Genomic DNA, 19,800 nt, shown 5'->3' with positions numbered 1-19,800 from the left:
AATTCTAGTCCAGATTTTGACATTTAGATGTGTATATATGGGAAAGTTTCTTAAAACTTCAAGTTAATTTTTCTCATCTGTGACATAAAGGGATTGGACTAGACACTCTTTAATAGAAATTCCTTATATGCTTGTCTCCTTCTAGATCTAAAATTCTGAGCCTTTAATAGTTTATAAATGATTATTGGTATCATTTTCATCATTTTAGGAGCTCTTTTTTAAAAAAAATTACTATTTTTTTTTTGCTCTGTAGCCCATTTCTAGAACATCTTGGGAGTTCTAATTATGTTTTAGATAATATAAAAAGCATAGAATCAGATATAGTTAAGCATGAATTTCACTTAGTTTCCTAGTTTTTACAGTCTAAATATATTTTTCTTTCTTTAAAACTGGAGGTTACTGATACCACCATTTTAGTCACCAACAGGCTAATAATTCACAAAGCTATTTGCTAATTTTTGACACTTTTTTCTTTGCCAGTACCATTAAGGGATTTGAATTTTTTTGAGGTTCCATGTTTATTTCTTTAGTTATTAGTATGACCTTGGACAAGTTACTTCTCTGTACCTGTAAAGTGAGAGTAAAATAACATCTAGTTCATAGGGTTGTTGACTAGTACCTGGCCCATGGTAATCACTGTGTCATGTTGGCTGTTACTACCCTTTAACATGATTTGCTCCCCTCCCTGTGGTAAAAAGTATTCATTGGCACTACTAATTAATCTGTTAGCTCAACATGTACTAACCAAAATGGAAATTTGTTTTGTGAAATACAATTGTCAGTTCCTTTTCATTATAAGAAACGTTAGTTTATTAGTAGTATGTACCCCTGAGAAAGCACTAATTTAGTTTGAAATTAAGTGGATTAATTCATAATATGAAAGCTGAGAGTGTAGATTGTCTTCTTTCTCTATTTTGAATAGTTTATAGAATAATTTATTTCTTTGGGAACAAAAATAACTGATCTAATTTGTGACATTGTCAAACATATTTTACAAGTTTGGATAAGTTGAGAATGGCAAAAACCACAATTACTTTTGCACCAATCTAATACGTTTAGAAGAAAAATCTATCTTACCTTATTTTATACTAAAAACAAAAAAAAGTACACCAGCTTTTTGTCATTACTAGAACAAGGTGTGTGCATTCAAATTAGCTTCAGGACTTATTTCCTTTCAGATTTTTCTGTTTACTGAGGCCATATTATTATATTTAATTTCCCTATGCTCTATCCTTTAGGAAGCATAACAAGGGAATAACATCTCTTGTTGGCTTACGTTGAACTTACCCCACCTTGCTCTTAGGTATCTTGTCTAAAACCTACAGTCCCAATCTCCTAGTCTAGAAGAGGGTATTTACATGTCTACACCATACTTTAAAGGTGTTGGGAGAAAGTAGTAAGTGAAGAGTTGTATTATGAAGAGTTATGCTTGCTGAACTGAAAACTCTCAATTGGAGTCCCAGTATTGTTGAAAATACTTACGTATAACATTCGACCATTTGCTATCTTATGTGCAGAATTTGCTTTAGGAGGTTAGAGTGGCAGTTTATATACATTTATTTAGGAAGAAAAACCAATAAGTCTTTGCTTTCTCACAGCAAAACTCAAGAAGACTTTTGTGATAGTGTAAAGTATAAGAAATTTAATGTAGAGCGCCACTGTGTGAGGTGCTGTAGCTCTCTCTGTTCCTTGGCTTATGCTTTGCTGCTGCTTCTCTTTCAGAAGGACCATTAGCTTCTTCTAAACAGTGTTATGTCTAAAGAAGAGATGTGTAAGCTTGCTTTATTTATCTGTAGTGAGCCACATGTCCAAAGCTACGTACCAATAAAAATTTATTTCCAACTGAAAACAAGAAGTAGATGTTTATTTCAGTGATAATGGACAGATGTTCTTAACTGAAATGCTTCATGGGTAGAGGAACCATGCACACATTCTCTACTTGTAAAGGGTGGTTTAAATCATAATATCTTTCAGTGGAGTTAGAGTACTGTTGCCTTTGATTTTATTTTAGTGCTTTTTATTTTAGTGACCTACTAAGCCTCTATCTGATGCTAGTGATTTTTTTTTTCCTTTTTGTGGGGGTAAAGAGTGCTTTTTCTTAAGTACTTTGAGGAAGGATTCATGGAGACCTACATTATATCATGCTGCATGTGGGTTCTGAGAACATGAAGATGACTGTGATAAACTCTGGTCTTAATGGAACTTCCCATTCATTGTGTCTTGAGTGGGTTATAGTTGTGCTGAGGAAGTAATCCTCTTGACCCCTGGGAAGCCTGGAGGTATCTGGGTTGATAGGAGACCCTTAGCCAGTCCCTTACTGGTGAGAGCAGACATACCTGTCTTACCTGTAGCTTCTTTTTTTTCTTTCTTTCTTTCTTTTTTTTTTTTTAAGACAGGTCTTGCTCTATTGCTCAGGCTGTCTCCTACATTTAAACCATCCTCCTGCCTTGGCCTCCCAAGGTGCTGGGATTGCAGGTGTGAGCCACTGCACCTGGCTATGTCTGTATTCTTGTGGGCTCTACATATACTATTTTCTCTGTGTGTCCTGATGAGAACAAGATTGAAAACCAGCTCTACTTACAGTATTGTAGAAGAGGATGGACGTATAAAACAAATGCATGCAGAGATGTTTTTCTTATTGGTATAAGTAATGGTAATTATATGTGAAAGAGAAGGTGGTTTTGGGAGAGAGAAGAGGGCTTCAGGAAAAAGCTTCTTAGAGTTGAACTTTGCAAATGAATGGCCTTTATTATGTGGACATGGAGGGATGGGATACCAGATGTAAATAGATAATGTGTTACTCTTAGGCTCTGTAGGTGGTTTGGCGTGAAAGTGGGTCTTGTGAACAATAAGGCTGGAGAGTAGGAAGGGGGCATATTTAAAGAAGTACCAAGAGTTTACCAAGTATTGATTCACATTAAAATGATTATTAAAGTGTGTGTTTAGCCTGAGGAAATGTAAGTCCAGAGGACAGTCATGAGGATATAAGAAACAATGGAGTTGGTAAAAATATGCTGGTAAATTGAATTACATGGATTTTTCAAAATTTGCTTGTATTTTTTTAAAGAAGATAAAATGACAATAACACAAGATGGGTGGGGTACAAGGACAATTCAGCGGGTTGTTAAAACTTGTTAAGGGCCTCCTTGTTTAAGAGCCAACTAAACAACCACTATTGGAAAATTTTGGATTGTGTATACATGTTAAAAAATTAAGGATAAATACACACCCACACAGGGAGTGAATTTTCTTGCTTCCATAGCAGCAGACATTTAAACGTTACCATTCAAACTCTGAGGGAAGGAAAATAGGAAAAACAAAATGAAAAAGAATGATAGAAAACACAGGTGGAAGAAATAAGCTCCTCTAGTTCATTAATCATAATAATCCAAATGGATCAAACTTACCTTCATTGTATTAAAGGAACTATCAGAATAGATAAAAAACAAAATATTGCTCAATAAGAAACCTACCCAAAATGAAAGGGCAATCTCTTTAACACTATAGTATTGTCACACCTAAGAAAATTAACAATAGATTTTTTTTGAGATATTTCAAAAGCTTTAATTTTATTTTGTTGTTGTTGTTAGTCTTTCTGTATCTGTCATCTTGAAGATCCATTCAGAATTAGGAAAGGTTAGGTAGTATTAGCCCCATTTTCACAAAATGGAAGAGGAAGCTTAAAGTCAACCCTGCAGCAGCTAGGGATGGGGTCCAGATTTCTAGACATGCAAACTCGTTATGACATCTACAGGGCAATGTGTTGCAGGTTTGATCGTTGAGACAAAATTACTCCTTTTCAAACAAGAAATTGGGTAATTTTTATTCCTGACTTTTCAGCTGCGTGTCTCTGTGTGTGTGACTTTGAGTCCTCACTAATTATTTTCACTTGGGTAGGCCGTTTAACTGGTTTCAGTTATGAAATGGAATAATAATTTCCCCATTAGAGCAGATGAGATGACACATGTGAACGTTCTTTGTACTATAAATACATATTAACATCACCCTTACATGGTCATTGTTGGTAAGACTCCATGCCCTCTTAAGGAAAGGATGGAAAGCACATTAAGATACTGTGGACTGTAGGAGTTGTAACGGAGCTCACAAGTTACCTTTGACAAAGTGTAGTCATTTCAAAGTTTGAAAATGAGTATTTTAATGATACATGAAGCAAAGTTTTAGATTACCCTTAAAGTCTTTACTATGTTAAGAATGTACCGTTCATGAGTGGCTGTCTTTTTTTTTTTTTTTTTGAGACAGAGCCTTGCTCTGTTGCCCAGGCTGGAGTGCAGTGGTGCAGTCTCGCCTCATTGAAACCTCTGCCCCCTGGGCTCAAGCTATCCTGCCTGAGCCTCCCAAGTATCTGGGACTACAGGCACACAGTACCATGCCCAGCTATTTTTTCTTTTTAATTAATTTTTTTGTAGAGACAGGGTTTCACCATGTTGCCCAGGCTGGTCTCAAACTCAAGTGATGTAGCTGGCCTCCCAAAATGCTGCAATTACAGGCGTGAACCACTGCACCTGGCCTGTAGTTAACTTCTGATGTCAGTAAACACTCTAATTCCCTACTAGTAACATTTTTTTTAAAGGTATAAAATTATAGTGAGTGAATTGCCTTTATTTCTACAGTATTGGTCTACCTGGGTTTTTCAGGGATCCCTGAAAAGAGACTTTCAAAATTACAAAGAGCCCATCTGGGCACAAGTAAAATAAGCCATAAAGTACTTAAGTTGTAGGGGTAAGGAGACAATAAAATACAAGGCTCTTGTTCTTTGGAATGGAAAATACATTTATAATTTGAGATTCTGTAGATGAACATTTATTCTGCTTTGTATGTGATTATCTTAGTCCAAAAATCTAGCCATTATATCTTTGAAGAAATTATTTCTGCTGTTTCTCTGGCATATTGTTTAACAGTTTTTCTTTGCTGATGTTGCAAAGTTTCCCTGTTTGTTTAATTTGCTTAATGAAGAGACTCATATGCAGGATGATTAAGGTGGTACCTTGGGGGTAGTAGCTGAGACTTTGAAGTTTACGTTATGAGGTATATCTTAATAGAGCAGGGGGATTCTCTTTTCCACAAAATGGGATATAATGTTTAGAAGGTTTCAGACTTAATGGCCTTGCTTTGTGGAGGGGAACACCACACACTGGGGCCTGTGGGGAGGATGGCGGGAGGGAGAGCATCAGGAAGAAGAGCTGACGGATGCTGGGCTTAAACTGGGGAGATGGGTTGAGCTGTGCAGCAAACCACCATGACACACGTTTACCTGTGTCACAAACCTGCACATCCTGCACATGTACCCTGTAACTTAAGGTTGAAGGGGGAAAAAAAAAAAAAAAGCAGAAACATGATGCTTTGGTTCTTTTAAGAACAGGTGAGGAATAGGAATCAAGTGGTTTCACTGTTATTTGATGGACCTAGAGGTTTAAAGCTGATAATTTCTTCAGACTGATGTGCTCAGGGTTTTTATGTAAAGGTGGACAAAATTTGGAACAAATTTGAAACATCAGAGGCTCAAAAACTAGATATAATGGACCAAAAACAAAACCAAAAATATTGTGCTTTTGGTTCTGCTAGGCAAATTAGAATCTTTTCGTTGTCTGTTGCATATTTTTTTTTAAAGACAGTTCACTTTTTTTAAGTTTACTGGTTAGTTTCATTTGTTTTTAGTGCATTTTTTTTTTTTCAATTTGAGGAGGCTTATATCTCCTCCACAGGAGACCCTGCTGAACAAGGACCTGCCATTGTCATGTGACTGGTTAAAGCAGAGGACTTCACTTAACTTGGCAAATGAAAAACTTGAAGCAACTTTTACTTCTGGTTGTTTTCTCACTATACACATCAAGCCTTAGCCAGATAAAAATGCTTGGATATTTGTATCATTGTCTTAGTTGGAGACATTATGTTGCCCTTTTTAACTAAAAAGATACAAGTGAAATCTGTCACCTTTTTTTATTCTCTGTTTAGTTTCTTTCTTTATTTTTTCCAGCTTTATTGAGGTATAATTGACACATGGTATGTATTTAAGATGGTATTTTCGTTCCTTAAAGACTGCACAGTTGCCTTTGCTCAGGTTACTGCTCCTGCCAAGTGTTCCGCAATTCCGCTCTTTCAGGTTTTTACTTCCTTGTGTCCTTAAAGCTTCTCTTCTGTTACACATTTTCATCCCAGATGTTAGTTGCTTTAATAGTCTACTATCTTTCCTTTTCATCTCTGAAACTGGGTTGTAGTTATTATACCATTTCAGTGCTAATAGCCTACTGTGATGTTCTTGCCATTTTATGTTAATGATGACTTAGGTCATTCATCTTCCCCGACTTGTAAAGTTGAATGTGACTTCTGTAATTTTAGCTTTCCCAAGGAACTTATATAGGAGTCTGACATTTATTGAGTGGCTACTTGGTGATGCTATTGCTAGGCATTTCACGGATTCAGATCTCACAATGATAAAAAACAAAGGTGTAGGAAAGTTTGAGTTTAGGTAAATGTATAGATGATAAGTCTAGAACAGATTGTTAAAGAGAGTTAGGATATTTGGGTACATTTTTGGTTGACATCCAAGTTAACAGGGCCCTCTGCAAATGTTACTGGATATTGATAGAGAAGGCTGGATTGAATAGGTGTGGCCTAGTTGAGAAATGAAATTTAATGATAGAACACTTGTAAAACACCAGAATTATATGCCTGATGCAAATGGAATGGTGTTTGAAAAATCTTATTTTCTTCCTGACATTTTTGGGAACAGCCTGTGTTTAATCTGGACTTTGAAATATAATGTCATGGTAACTTTTAGAAACGGGGTGGTAGATAATGCCCTAGTAATTTAGTAATTGATACATTGTTTTTTGAACTACCAGAGTGAGGATTTTAAAAGAATTAAATTATTCAGGTTTAACTGTAGGTACGCTTAAAGAAAAATGTGGTATCTGATTACCTTAGAAATGGTAGTTTCTTTTAATTTTGCAATTTTAGAAGTTTAAGAAAAACCAAACCACTTACTATTTTTAAAAGTGCAAAATTGTGTGAGTTTAAAAAATTCATTTCTTACAAGGAGGAGGGGCCACCCTTTCCCAAGAACTAATTGCTAGAAAGAGTTGGGATATATGTGTGTGTGTTTATTGCCAGACATTACCTGTGCATATATAAACATGAGGTATTGTGTGCGTGTCACCCCCACTCCCCCCCAAAATTTCAAACTGCAGGTTTATTTTGCTTTTTCACTTAACAGTGTATATTTTTGGTTGTCATCATGTTTCATTCCATGTCAAAACTCTTGTGTGCATTTTAATTTTCCATGATCTTCAATGTCTATCACATTGAAAGGTTTGGTTATGTAATACTGTTTGCACATTTTCATTTTATTAAACAATAATTTTATTAGTTTCCTAGGGCTGCCATAACAAAGTACCAGAAACTGTGTGTGTGGATTATAATACTGTATTGTTACTGTACGTTTTCTATGTTTAGATGTGTTTAGAGACACGAATACTTACCATTGTGTTACAGTTACCTACAGGATCCAGTACAGTCATATGCTGTACAGGTTTGTGGCCTAGGAGCAAGAGGCTAGACCACATAGCCTAAGTGTGTAGTGGGCTGTACCATCTAGGTTTGTGTGAGTACACTCTATGACGTACGCACCATGATGAAATTGCCTAACAGTCAATTTCTCAGAATGTATCCCTGTCATTAAGTGATGCACGCCTGTAACAGAAATGTATCGTCTTACAATTCTGTAGGCTAGAAGTCCACAATCAGGATGTCGACAGGGTTGGTTCTTTCTGAGGGCTGCGAGGAGACTCTCTTCCATTTTCTATCCTAGCTACTGGTGGTTTACTGGCAGTGGATGCATCATTCCAATCTTTTCACATGGCATTCATTCTCCCTGTGTCTCTGTCTCCACCTTGTCTTCCTTCTATGCCTGTGTCCGAATTTTCCCTTTCTACACAGACATCAGTCACACCGGATTAGGGTCCACCCTAATGACTTCATTGTAACTTGATTACTTCTGTAAAGACCCTATTTCAAAATAAGGTCATATTCTGAGATATTGGGGCTTAAGACTTAAACGTACCTTTATTAGGGAACACAGTTCACCCAGTAAAACTAATGGCGCAATCAGGTCCATTGCAATCAATGTCAAGGAATATTCATTAAGTTGGGCTATGTGCTAGACACTAGAGATGCAAAGCTGTTTAAGTTCCAAAGGGCTTGCAGTCTAGTTGGGGAGACCAGCTTTATGTATAATAATGTAAACTGATACAAACTTGATAAGCTGTATTTTGATGTGTACAGGGAAGACAGACTGGTATTTGGAGTAAGGCCTGCATCAGATGGAGAAGGAAGGCTTTTGGGAGTGGTGGGGAGGGAAGCTTGGTGGAATTTGAAAGGTAACTTGGAGAAAAATGAAGAGAACAAAGGGCCTGGCGAAGAAGTGAGAAGTGAATTAAAATAACAAGAAAGAGAAATAAGGTTAAGTGATTAAAATTACTTACATGATTTAATGTTTCAGTAATTTTGTCCTCAAACTTGTTAAATTGATTGGGTTTATATTGGTTTAGGGAAAAATCTTCTATAAACTTTTGGTAGTTTTTTTTTAAAAAAGGCATGTATATGTTGTTAAAAATCACATTTGTAGCTTACAGAACTCATTTTTGCTAAAAATGAGCTAATGAAAAATACTTCTGATACAGCGGGTAAAGGAAAGTGGGAGAGATCATACCTAGAACATCCACTTCTCTTTTTCCCAAAGTAATGACGGGGAATTATGTACACCTATATAATGACGGGATTATATACACCTCTGTGTGATCTTAGGTCCATTTCAACTACAGCATTCTGTTTTTTAGCTTAATGTATATAAAACTTATCAAGCAAAAAGGGATCAGAAGTGGTTTTCTAGAAAATTTATTGAAAATAAAAAACCAACAAAACATGATTACCACATTAGTGAAAATAACTATTACGCAGAATATATTTTTGTAACATACCTGCTGTGAAGAAACCTCACCAATGTCAGTATTTACATTTCAGATTACTTTGTTATTATTAGTTCATTTTTTCCAAACAAAAACTGTGAAATCTATGAGATGGACCCATAGGGAGGAGTAGTCTGTTTTACAGGTAAGGAAATTAACAAATAGATTATTTCAGACTCCAGTGATTTGATTTTAGGATTCTGCCTGAGACCTCTCCATATTTAGTCTAGTGCTTTTGCCGCCGGATCATGCTGTTACTAATGTAGGTGTAGATGCTTCTTCCCCCTAAAGACAACCACAAAATCATTTTTTCTCTCACTCTTTTGTTTTCTGAGACGGAATCTTGCTCTGTCACCCAGGCTGGAGTGCAGTGGTGTGATCTCCACCTCCCAGGTTCAAGCAATTCTTCCTGCCTTAGCCTCCTGAGTAGCTGGGATTACAGGTGCCTGCCACCATGCCCGGCTAATTTTTGTGGTTTTTTTTTTTTAGTAGAGATGGGATTTCACCATGTTGGCCAGGCTGGTCTCAAACTTCTGACTTCAGGTGATCCGCCTGTCTTGGCTTCCCAAAGTGCTGGGATTATAGGCGTGAGCCACTGCCCCCCAGCCTCTTTCTTAATACTCATAAATATCCAATCATTGTTGAAATTACCTGATTGTCTCAAATGGTTATAGTTGGATCCATAATGTTCGTTGCGTTTCGTCACTGTATCTCTTAAATGTGGATCCCTGTTTCTTTTTTATTACAGTTTATCTTTTGAGGAAATCAGATTGTCCCATAGCTTTTTTCATTTTCTGCACTTTGCCGATTGCATCCCCTTTGTGATGTTTAACATGTTTTTCCATCCTTTGTGTTTTCTGTAATCTGGTAGATTAAGAGGCCTGAACCGGATTCCTTGATTTTTTTTTTTTTTTCCTTGCAGGAGTTGAGGTACAAGTGGTGGTGGAAAAACTTAGGTGATGTGTACTTCCGGTTTGCAGTGGACTGTCGTGTCTCTTTATAATGATGAGGCTGGCATTGTCAGAATGACTCTTCTGTTACGGAGCTGCTGGCAGCTTTTTACCTCATGGTTTTTAGCAACTGTTGATAATCATTGCCTAGATCCAGTGTTTCATTAGGGCTTCAGAATACAGTTTTAACTGCTTCTATAGGTTTTTTTAAGAAATATTTTTAAAAACATTGAAAGAGAATGTACATCTGTTCTATGTTATATTTGAAGCTACATAGAAATAAACTTTTTACATTTTCAGAATATTTTCATAGTTGTATTCCCAAAGTCATGCATTTAGGCAGGCTAAAGTTTACAAATTAAGGTGAACCTTTTCCACACCTAGACTTAATTTTGTGATATTACAAGCAAATGAGCACATGAAGTTCTAACAGATTTTTGCATCTGAACTATAATTAATAAGATTTAACTGATTATACACTAAAACTTGACAAAGTAGTTTTTCTTTTATTTTCCATTTTTTAATATGTTCCACCTCAGGGTTATATATTTACTACTCCTGTGCTTTAAAAAAAAGCAACTTCAAATTCTTAAGCACAGGATTCTGCAAATTAGATGAACTAACCAGATACAGTTACTTTAATTTTCAGATTTTAGGGATATTAGAGTGCATTTATTTCTATTTGTATTTCTATTTGTAATGTTTAAAATGGACCAATTTGTGGTGCATTAGTTTCCAATGGGGCTGTAACATATTACCACAAGTTTAGCAGCTTAAAATCACACAAATTTATGATTCTAAAGTTGTGGAGGTCGCTGGGTGCAGTGGCTCACGCCTGTAATCCCAGCACCTTGGGAGGCCAAGGTGGGCGGATCATGAGGTCAGGAGATCGAGACCATCTTGGCCAACATGGTGAAACCCTGTCTCTACTAAAAATACAAAAAATTAGCCGGGCATGGTGGCATGCGCCTGTAGTCCCAGCTACTCGGGAGGCTGAGGCAGGAGAATTGCTTGAACCTGGGAGGCGGAGGTTGCAATGAGCCGAGATCGCGCCACTGCACTCCAGTCTGGGCGACAGAGCGAGACTCCATCTCAGAAAAAAAAAAAAAAAATAGTTGTGGAGGTCAGAGGTTTATGTCGGTCTGGCTGGGCTGTGTTCTTTCCTGGAGCTGCAGGGAGGGACTGTTTCTTTGCCTTTGCCACCTGGAGGCTGCCCTTGCCTTTTGGCTCCTGGCGCCTGCAGCATCTTCAGAGCCAGCCATGACTGGCCAGTCTTTCTTTCATTACCTCCCTCAGACAGGGAGTGTCCAGTGTCCTGCTTCCCTCTTTCACTTACCAGACCCTTGTGATTACATAGGGCTCACCTGGGTAATCTGGGATAATCTCTCAAGGTCGTTTGATTTTAGCAACCTTAATTCCTTCTGCAACTTGAATTCACAGGTTCTGGGAATTAGGATGTGGACATTTTGAGGGAGGCAGTTATTTTTCTACTACCACAATGCGTGCACATTTTTTTTAACTTTAAAAAATGTATTAGAGGTGAAAATCAATTCCTGATATGCCTTTAATGAATTTTGGGTTGTGGTGAAATATTGGAAAGAAGTTGAGTGGATTTGTAAACATACACCTTTTGTACTAAGTGAACATTAAGACGTGGTTATCTGTTCTAGTTTTCGAAGTAACAGAAGGAGAATTTTTACTTCAGGTACTGTTAGCACACTACCAGTCTCAGCAGGAGAAAAGTAAAGATGCAGTGGAACATTCGGGAAAATTAGCTACCAATACTTTTACAACTTTTGATAAGTAAGTAAATATAGGCTTGGTAGCATGAGAGGTTACAAAAATGGAAGAAATGAATAAAACCTATGCTATATGCCCTTGCTCAACAGAGCATATGTAAAATATATTTTAGGATGTGAAGATTACATCAGAACCTTTTATATTTACAGCATAGTAATTTAAATAATGGTTTAGCTTCATTAAAAGATAATCTTGGAGGTTTAGAGAGAAGGCCTCTCAGGCTGTGTGCTTCCTAAGGAAGAAAGGGCAGAAAAGGGCAACTCTCACATTTTCTTAGGCAAAGTGAAAAGATGCGGATATTACTGTGGGATGTGAAATAGATTTTTAATGGTTAAAGATAGTATCAGAAGAAGCTCTAATTTGAGGATTGCCAGATCTCAAAATATTTTTGTTTTGCAGTTATTAAACGACTGCCATAATTAGATTTGATACCTCAGTAAACTTACGAGAAATAGGATGAAACATAGAACCTGGACTTCTAGAGACTTCATTTTTCTCATTTTGCTTGTAAATCTGAAGAAAACCAACAGAGCAAGAGAGGCTAAGAAAAGAGACATGATTAGGAAGATAGGAAAGAATACCCAGTAAATATTGGTGTATGGGCTATGCTAGGTGAACTGTTAGGTATGAGTGGTTCTTACTTTTAAGGAAGATACGTCTTTTTGGGGAAATGAGACTTAAATTCACATCCAACAGAACAGTATCAGAAAAGTGGGTGTGTGAGCTCCATGAGGGTGACTTGTGGAAGGGGAAAGGTTGAACATTTCATTCTCAAGTACTAACAGGATCTGTAACTCTAATGTATCGATTAATGGATGATAGCACAGCTTTTTATTGTTATGGAAGTGACATATCCACTCGTCATTCCCATTTTTGGAGTTTATTGTTACTAGATTTTATAGAACCTATTTGAAACTAGAAAATATTTCTATTTCATTACTTTATATGTTTTTGTATGCATATGTATGTATGTTTTATCTAAAAAACAAAATTTATATTGAAGACTTTAAAAGTGAATTTGAGTTTTGGACACTAAGCTTTATTTATTTACTTATTTTTTCTGAGATGGAGTCTCACTCTGTTGCCCAGGCTGGAGTGCAGTGGCACAATCTTGGCTCACTGCATCCTCTGCCTCCTGGGTTCAAGTGACTCTCCTGCCTCAGCCTCCCAAGTAGCTGGGATTACAGGCGCCTGACACCACGCCTGGCTAATTTTTGTATTTTTTAGTAGAGACAGGGTTTTGCCATGTTGGCCAGGCTAGTCTCGAACTCCTGACCTCAGGTGATCAGCCTGCCTTAGCCTCTCAGAGTACTGGGATTACAGGTGTGAGCCACCATGCCCAGCCAGGACACTAAGCTTTAAATGTTGAATATAAACAATTAATCAAAAAAGACTCCAAGTTGACATACATATTCTATTTTCTTTTATTTTTTATTTTATTTTATTTTTTTTTAGACGGAGTCTTGCTCTGTCACCCAGGCTGGAGTGCAGTGGTGTGATATCCACTCACTGCAAGCTCCACCTCCCGGGTTCACACCATTGTCCTGCCTCAGCCCTGCCTCAGCCTCCCGAGTAGCTGGGACTACGGGCGCCCGCCACCACGCCTGGCTAATTTTTTGTATTTTTAGTAGAGACGGGATTTCACCATGTTAACCAGGATGGTCTCTATCTCCTGACCTCGTGATCCGCCCGCCTCTGCCTCCCAAAGTGCTGGGATTACAAGCGTGAGCCACCACGTCCGGCACATATTCTTTTTTCTTAAAACAGCTTTATTGAGATATAATTCACATACCATACAATTCACTCATTTAAAGTGTACAATTTAGTGGCTTTTAGTATATTGATAGAGTTTTGCATTTATCACCACAGTGAGTTTTAATCACCTTGAAAGATACTTTATACCCTTTAGCTATTATTTTTCTCCTCCTTCTTTCCTTTCCCTCCCGCTTCCAGCCCTAGGCAACCACTGATTTACTTTATGTGTTTATATAATTATCTGCTTTGGACTTTGGTATGTGGAATCTTAGAGTATATGGTCTTTGGGACTGGCTGCTTTTACTTTGCATGTTTTCAAGGTTCATTTATGTTGTAACATGTATCAGTACTGCATTGCTTTTAATGGACAAATACTGTTCCATTGTGTGGATATACTACATTTTGTTTATTTGTTCGTTGATGGACATTTGGGCCATTTCCACCTTATGGCTATTATGAATAATACTATTGTAAACATTGGGGGTGCAAGCTTTTTATGGACATTTGTTTTCTCATGTGTCTGTACTTTGGAGTGGAATTGTGGTTTAATCTTTTGAGGATCTACCAGACTGTTTTCCAGAGATGGACCATTTTATGTTCCTGCCAACAGTGTATGGCTGTTCCCATTTCTCTGCATCCCCATTGGTACTTGTTATCTGACTTTCTGATTGTAGCCATTCCATTTTGGGTGTGAGGTGGTATCTCATTTCATTGTGGTTTTGATTTGCATTTCTCTGATGAGTAATGATGTTAAGCACCTCTTTATATACTTACTGGCCATTTGTGTATCTTCTATGGAAAAATATCTATTCGCATTCTTTGGCTGTTCTTTGAGTTGTCTTTTAATTGTTGTGAGTTTTTTGTTGTTGTTTTGTTTTTGTTTTTTCAAGACAGGATCTTGCTGTGTTACTCAGGCTGGAGTGTAGTGACATGATCATCCCTTGCAACTCCTGGTCTCAAGTCATCCTCCCACCTCTGCCTCTGGAGTAGCTAGGAGTACAGGTGCATGCCTCTATGCCTGGCTAATTTTTTACTTTTTGTAGAGATGGATTCTTGCTGTGTTTTGCTCAGGCTGGTCTTGAACTTCTGGCCCTCGGGATCCTCTTGCCTAGTCGTCCGCAAGCACTGGGATTACAGGCATTAGCCACCCTGCCTGGCCCTGTTGTAAGAGTTCTTTGTGTATTCTGGATACAAGTTTCTTGTTAGTTACGTTATTCGCTAATATTTCCTCCCATTCTATGGGTTGTCTATTCATTTTCTTGATGGTGCCATTTGAAGCACAAAATTTAATTTTGATTTTGATGAAGTCTAATTTATCTAATTTTTTTTCTCTTTTCCTTTTTTTTTTGGAGACAGAGTCTTGCTTTGTTGCTGGATCTTGGCTCACGGCAACCTCTACCTCCTGTGTTCAAATGATTCTTGTGCCTCAGACTCCCGAGTAGCTGGGATTACAGTTGCGCGCTACCATGCCTAGCTAAATTTTTTGTATTTTTAGGAGAGGTGGGGTTTTGCCTAGTTGTCCAGGCTGGTCTTGAACTCTTGGCCTCAAGTGATCTGCCCACCTCGGCCTCCCAAAGTGCTGGGATTACAGGTGTGAGCCGCACCGTCTGGCCTGATTTTTTTTCTTTTGTTGTTCATGCTTTTGGTGTCATATTTTATAATCCTTTGCCAAATCCCATGTCAGTCCTTTGCCAAATCCAGTGTTTAAGAGTTTTCTGGGTGTTGCTCTTTTATATACTTCTTTGATCTGTTTGGAGTTAGTTTTTTGTACATGGTTTGAGGTAAAGATAACTTCATTCTTTTGCACGTGACTATCCATTTGTCCCAGCGCCAGTTGTTAAAAAGACTATTCTTTCTCTGTCGTTTGGAGTTGGCACCCTTGTTGAAAATCAGTTGATCAGAGATGTATGAGTTTCTGGATCCTCAATTTTAATTCATTGATTTGTATGTTTGCCTGTCTGCCAGTACCACTGTCATGATTGCAGTTATAGCTCATTGCAGTCTCGTTCTCCTGGACTCAAGTGATCATTACACAGGTGAGCCACTGGGTCTGACCTCCATATGAATTTAGAATCAGCTTGTCAGTTTCCATAAAATTAGCTGGGATTCTGATGGAGATCTCATTGAGCCTGTAGATCAGTTTGTGGAGTATTGCCATTTTAAATGTTAAAGTCTTCCAGTCTGTGAACATGGTATGTTTTTCTCTGTGTTTAGATTTCCTTTAATTTCTTTTAGTAATATTTTGTAGTTTTCAGAGTTTTGAAACTCTGAAATGTTTTTCTCTTTTATATGTCATTCTCTTTTTTTGTTAAATTGATTCCTACTTATTTAAATCATTTTGAATGCTACTGTGAATGGAGTTGTCTTATTTTCATTTTCAGATTGTTCAGGACAAGCATATATAAATACAATTAATTTTTTGCTTTATTACTTTTAATTGACATAATTGTACATATTTGTGGGGTACAGTGTGATATTTTGATACAGGTATATAACATGTAATGATCAAATTGGGGAATTAGCATATCCATCACTTCAAACATTTATCATTTCTTTGTGTTGGGAATATTCAAAATCTGCTCCTCTATCTATTTGAAAATATACAATAAATTGTTGTTAATTATAGTCACCCTGCAGTGCTGTAGAACAGGGATCTCCAACCCCTGATCTGTGGCCTGTTAGGAACCGGGCTGTACAGCAGAAGGTGAGTGTCCAGCGAGCAGCATTACTGCCTGAGCTTCGCCTCCTGTCAATTCAGTAGGCGGCATTAGATTCTCAGGAGTGTGAACCCTGTTATGAACCATGCATGTGAGGGATCTAGGTTGCACATTCCTTATGAGAATCTAATGCCTGGTGATCTGAGAACAGTTTCATCCTGAAACCATCCCCCACTAGCCCATGGAAAAATTGTCTTCCACAAAACTGGTTCCTGATGCCAAAAAGGTTGGGGACTGTTGCTGTAGAACACTAGAACTTATTCCTCCTATCGAGCTGTAATTTTGTATTCATTAACCACCCCTTGGCTACTCCTCCCACCCCCCACATCTGCAGCCTCTACTCTAGTAACCACTATTCTACTCCATAGTTTTATGAGATCAATACAATTGATTGCTATGTATTAATTTTAGAACCTGCAACCTTGCTGAACTCATTTATTCTAGTAGTAATTTTTTAGTGGATTCTTTAGGGTTTTCTATATATAAAATCATGTTACATACAAATAAAGATAGGTTTACTTCTTCCTTTCAAATTTGGATGCCTGTTTTTCTAACTGCTGGCTAGAACCTATGGTACAGTATTGAGTAGAAGTTAACAAGAGGGAATTTTCTTGTCTTTTTCCTAATCTTAGAGGAAAAGCATCCAGTGTTTTCTCTATTAAGTAAGATATTAGCTGTGAGTTTTTTATAGATGCGTTTTGTCAGATTGAGGAGCTCTTTTCCTCTTTTATTTTATTAATTCCGTAAATCAACCTTTTCTTTTGTTAAGACAGGGTATTGCTCTGTTGCCCAGGCTGAAGTGCAGTGCTGTGATCTTGTCTTACCACACCCCTGCCTTCTGGGTGAAAGCGATTCTTCCATTTCAGTCCCCTGAGTAGGTGGGACTACAGGCGTGTGCCACCACGCCCGGCTAATGTTTTGTATTTTTGGTGGAGATGGGTTCTCGCCATGTTGCCCAGGCTGGTCTTGAACTCCTGAGCTCAAATAATCCGCCCCTCAGTGTCCCAAAGCATTGGGATTACAGACATGAGCCATTGTATCTGGCCCGTAAATACAATTTTTATAGTATTCAGAGAGGAATTCTTTTCTATTTCTGTCCTGTTGAGTGTTTTTATCATGACAAGGTGTTGGATTTTTGTCACCTGATTTTTGTGTATGTGTGTGTGTGTATATTAAGATGATTCTGTGATTCTGGTTTTTTAATTCAGTTGACATGCTATTTTATGTTAGCCCATTTCAACCTACCTCTTTTGTGCTGTGATTAATTATTATTTGTGAGATATATATATATATATATATATATATATTTTTTTTTTTTTTTTTTTTTTTGAGTCTCTGTCACCCTGGCTGGAGTGCAGTGATGTGATCTGGGCTCACTGCAACCTCTGCCTCCCAGATTCAAGCAATTCTCCTGCCTCAGCCTCCTGAGTAGCTGGGATTACAGGCACCTGCCACCACCCCTGGCTAGTTTTTGTACTTTTAGTAGAGACGGGGTTTCACTATGTTGGTCAGGCTGGTCTTGAACTCCTGACCTCGTGATCTGCCCGCCTCGGCCTCCCAAAGTGCTGGCATTATAGGCGTGAGTCACCATGCCTGGCCTATAATATATATATAGTTTTATACAGTTGCTTTTTAAATCAGTTAAGAGAAGAAAGAAAAAATATACATTTATAGTGTCCTTTATAATTAACAGTTGCTGTTACAGGTACTCTTGTATGTTTTTTCATGTGGACTTTACTTGGCTGTTTGAGAACACTTGCTTCTAGCCTGAACAACTTTCTTTAGTATTTCTTGTAAGGTATGTCTGTTAGCATAGGAACAACTTCTGTTAGGTTTTTGTTTTAGAAAAGTCTTTTTTTTTTTTTTTTTTTTTTTTTGAGATAGGTCTCGCTCTGTTGCCCAGTCTGGAGTGCAGTAGTGCGATCACAGCTCACTGCAGCCTCAACCTCTTGGGCCCAAGTGGATCTCCCACCTCAGTCTCTTGAGCAGCTTGGGACTACAGGTGCACACCACCACATCTGGCTAATTTTTAAATTTTTTGTAGAGATGGTGTCCCCCTGTGTTGCCTAAGTTGGTCTTGAACTACTGGGCTCCAGTGACCCTCCGTCCTCAGCCTCCCAAAGCGCTGGGATTACAGTTGTGAACCACCATGCCCTTATGGGAAAGTCTTTATTTCACATTTAGATGGAAGCATTGGCAGATTTAGCATTCTTGGTTGACGGTTTTTAAAAATTTTTTTTTCCTTTCTTTGAGCGCTTTGAATGTATTATCCCACTGACTCATAGCTACCAGGGTTTCTGCTTAGAAGTCAGCCTTTCGTCTCAACTGGAGTTTCCTTTATAAGTGATGCATCCTCTTTTCTTGCTGTGTCTTTTTGTCTTTGACTTTCAGCATTTTTATTATCAAGTGTCTTATTTGTTGATGTTTTTGTGTTTATGACATACACTTTGTTTTTCTTTTTTACATGACATATATTCTTAAATTCTAGTTTATGCTAAATGCCTATGTTTTTCAGTTAAGTATTTTTTTAAAAATTGGACACCTCAGTTATAATGTATCAACTTTGTTAGCTAGAATTTTTAGATTAATCCAGAATTGTTTTGTCTCAGCTGATAATATATTACTATAGTTAAATATTACAAGCATTCTCATAGAAGACATTTGTAACTAAATTGGGAACAAACTAAAATAAAATGGCGATATGCATTCCTTTCCTGAGTTGTGTTTTGCTTAGATTAGGTATTATTCTACATGTAAAATTGTGCAGTGCTAGCTCTTTAAAAAGGCAGTGGCTCTGAGGGTGTAGGCTGCGTGGAGTTTATACCATGGTGTATTCGTTTCCTAGGGTCTTTCCTAACAGATACCATAAATTGAATGGCTTAAACAGCAGAAATTGGTCATCTTACAATTCTGGATCCCAGAAGTCCAAAATCAGCGTCTCGCCAGGACCATGCTCTCTCTGAAGGTGCTGGAGAAGGATCTGCCCCAGGCTTCTCTCCTTGCTTCCGGCAGCCTCAGGCATTCCTTGGCTCGTAGATGGCCCTCTTTTCCCTGTGTCTCTTCACGTCTTCCCTGTGTCCGTGTCCAAATCTCCCCTTTTTATAATAGCAGGATGCCAGTCATACTGGATTAGGACTCACCTTCATGACCTCATTTTAACTTGATTAGCTTTGTAAAGACTATCTCTAAATAAGGTTACATTATGAAGTACTGAAGATTAGGAGTTCAATTTATCTTTGTTTAGAGGAGGGGGTGCATAGTTCAGTGCATAACGGATGAATTAAAGGAATATTGCCATCTTAAGTGCCTTCTGAAACAAGGTGGGAAATTAGGGAATCATACTTTTTCAAGGGGAGTAGCAATTGGTTCATTTTACGTATCTTTTTAACTGACTCTAAACCTACTTATAAGCCAACATTGGAGCTCTGCAGTGGTGGAACTTACAAGTTAATTTTGCATTAATCTTATAATGGCTGACATTTCCTAGAAGTGGGTGTAGTTAACTAATTGCTTGATTCTATCCTCTCCATAACTGCTCACTCCCTTCCCTACCTTACACCCCTAGCCTTTAACCCTGTGCATTATTACATAGGT

At 37.8% G+C, this 19,800-nt stretch overlaps 1 protein-coding gene across 4 annotated transcripts in view; it reads left to right on the top strand.

Annotated features, from left to right (window-relative positions):
• USP12 (ubiquitin specific peptidase 12) overlaps positions 1 to 19,800 on the top strand; it is a 210,002-nt gene that overhangs the window by 83,741 nt on the left and 106,461 nt on the right. The window lies entirely within an intron of this gene.

This window comes from Pongo abelii, chromosome 14 (genome assembly GCF_028885655.2).
Source record: "Pongo abelii isolate AG06213 chromosome 14, NHGRI_mPonAbe1-v2.0_pri, whole genome shotgun sequence".
Lineage (NCBI taxonomy): Eukaryota > Metazoa > Chordata > Mammalia > Primates > Hominidae > Pongo > Pongo abelii.
This window is presented reverse-complemented; position numbering and strand designations above follow the sequence as displayed.